The sequence below is a fragment of the Belonocnema kinseyi genome, chromosome 3, assembly GCF_010883055.1.
Source record: "Belonocnema kinseyi isolate 2016_QV_RU_SX_M_011 chromosome 3, B_treatae_v1, whole genome shotgun sequence".
NCBI classification, from domain to species: Eukaryota; Metazoa; Arthropoda; class Insecta; order Hymenoptera; family Cynipidae; genus Belonocnema; species Belonocnema kinseyi.
Genome location: NC_046659.1, coordinates 92937892 through 92941094, shown reverse-complemented (window position 1 = coordinate 92941094; position 3203 = coordinate 92937892).

The following is a 3203-nucleotide window of genomic DNA, read 5'->3' as shown; positions in this document are numbered from 1 at the left end:
TCCCATGGTATTTCTGTCGAGGTGGTTATTATAAAATTCATATTTTGCTATTCGCGTAATGAATGATGTTTTTTGACAACAAATAGTAGAAGGAATTTTTTACAACTGTAAAAAATGGTTAAAATAAATATGTGAACTTTATTCAAATGCTGGAAGCAGGAATTAAGCCCGGACTTTGCGGTTACAAACTAGAAAAGTTTCCGCATCTTATTACGCATGGTATCATCTTACCATATTATTTATAACTGGGTAGAGTATGAATCCAAAAAATCTGAAGAGTGTAGGTTCTCTTTCTTATTAAATGAAAACTTCCAAATCAGTAATTTTATTCCACGATAAAATTTATTTGCGAGTGAAATTATAAACAAAAACTTAGAATGTTTTAATTACGAAATGTATGAACTGTCGGTAATGGTAAAAAAAAGTTGTCAGTACTGCTGCCAAATTTTGAAATTCTCCAAAATTACAAAATTTTAGAAAAAAGTGGAGTAAGCTTAAGAGATATTTAGAAATTTTGTAAAGAATTAAAATTTAATTTTAAACCTGAAAATATTGTTTAAAAACTTAAAAAAAATTATATTTGTGAAGATGTCGAAACATAAATTTAGGAAATAAGTTTTTAAAACTTATGTTTCTGTCTAAACGAAAATCCTATTTTCAGAAAATCAGACATAGTGTTATATTGCAAATTAAAAAAAAAACTTTTCTTCGTATAAAAAATGTACATTTTTTAAAACCTTTCTTCGTTGCTATTGATTTATCAAGAATGGGGTCGAAAGTTCGCCAAAAGCTCAGTCCATGCGTCTCGAAGACGCGAACAAAAATATCATTTACATTGCTATTTTATTCCCAAGATTAAAAAAGCTTTCATCATATCAATAAGATGAATAATTTTTTTTAAGTTTATATATCGGTATTGCTAGATAATAAGAGGTCATAGAAGGTCCGTCAATAGGTCATTCGACGAGTCCCGAAGACGCGAACAAACATGTCAGATGCAGTACTGCAGTATTCCTAATACCAACAAAGTTCTTCTCATATAAACAGAACCAATGTTTTTTTAGACTAAATAAATCTGCACTGTTGGGTCATAAAAAGGTTAACAATAGATCATTTGATACGTCTTGAAGATACGAACAATTATAATAGATATCGTGTTGTTTCATGTCTTTCAAACTTCATAAATCGGTACTGATGAGTCATACAAGATTCAAAAATAGGTCGATTGATGCGTCTCTAAGACGCGAACAAATGCACTAGACATCGTAATGCTGTATTTTGAATATCAAAAAAGTTTTTCTCACATAAACAAGGTAAATTTGTCTAAATCCCTAGTCTAAAAAACTACTTCTAAATGTCAGATCTAGCTCGAAATCCTGTCAGACCTAGATATCAGTTGGAGGTATAGTTGGCTCAAATTTCATGATCATAACTTTCTTAGTTCATAGATATGGTGAACAGAAATTTTTACTAAAAACACATTTTTTGAAAATTTTACTTTTGAGCTCCTGGGTTCGAATTATATCGAAATATATCAAAAGAGTAGATTTAATAACTTAGTTGATTACCAACCTCCCTTTATGAGGAAACAAATAAAATCTTTTTTGGTTAAAATATTAATTATGCATTACATAAGAATTTTTTCAAGAATCTTATAAAAATTATGTTTATATAATCTTTAAAACAATTAAACTTATAAAATAGTTGTTCGAAATTTGTATTAACTATGGGTTTTCTCATGAAATTAAAAACTAAGCGCGCGCTTCGCCAGCGATTGATGATGTAAGTAATAAAAAAAAAAATTCCAGTGAAAAATAATAATATTGTAGTTGTTCCCTTAGGCAAAAAAAGCTTGTTTTTGCAAAACAGTTTGAGAACCTTCGCTTTAAAGCCCCACTTATCGAGCGCGTAGTTGGTATGATAATGTAATAAAATAAATGAAGGCTGCTCCCGAGCGATACAGCTTCTCCGTTCATTCCTTTTAAGTTGCAGGTGCCTCTCTCTCAATCATCCCTCTTTGGCACTCTCACTTCCTGGGTGACTCCTTCTCTCTCACCCTAGGGATGAAAATCGAGAGGGTAGAAGGGAATGGAGTTTACCTCGAAAGCGAAATACAACAAGTCCTGCCGCCATTGCTGGATCGCACTTCAGCGGGAGTTTTGTTACTGGTCGGGGGTGTCAGGAGCAGCCGAGGGTGGCGGAGGACCTTTACGGGGCTTTGGGGGTTCGGGGAAGGTCGAAAACTCCGCCCTCATGCCGCAGAAGCGAGTCAATACTAAGGTCTCTTCTCGTTCCACCGCATCGACCCGATAGTGAATAGATACAACACCAGAGAACTCTTTGCCAGAGTATCGAAATTCGTTATCTGTTCCGTCAGTTAATACTTTTTACCTTCCTGATTCCTTCAGGAAATACAAATTGATCCTTTTTCGAGTTGACGCAAATTCGTGAGTGTCTACATTGGGGTGTAACAAAATCATACCACACATTTTGGGAGGTTTTCGGAATAGAAAATTTCCTTCAAGTTTGAGCCAGCGTGCCGTAAAGGCCCGGAACATCCAATACAATGAACATGGAAACATTTTTGTATTCGGGAAAGTGAGATTCACGTTTCTCGCATAAAATTAAAACGAAGCTTGCTGGAGATTATTAGAATTTGTTAGAGAGCCTCTAACGAATAATGTCTGCTAAATTACTTTGAATTTTGACTTTCCCTACTACCCGCCTGTCCCCTGAGAAGCCACAAAAAACTAAAATTGACAATTATGCACAGAATTGACACATATGAGCTCTGTGTTCTTTCGCTATAAAGTATTTTTATTCAAAGAGTGAAATTTTTTAAACATTCTTGAACTTGTTCACAATTGTCTAGTTTTTAAAACACTCTGGAATCCCGCTTTACGGGGCGTTTTGGAACTACACTCAATGGTCTTCGTGGTAAATAGGGACTTTCAAAACCGTTCTTCTTTTTCTTGCTTGTGGCTTCTTATAGTGCCGAACCGTAAGCTGCGCAACTCCGCTGACCTTGCAAAGGCCTCACTCTCACCCCCTTGGACTACCTTATCCGGTACATCGGAATCCGGTAAAGTGGAACTCCAGTGTATAATTTTTTAAAAGTAATTAATGTGTTAATTTTTCATAGTTTAGAGCATGTCCTCTATTCAGAAAAAAAGAATCAACCGTTATGATTTTAGACCACCCAA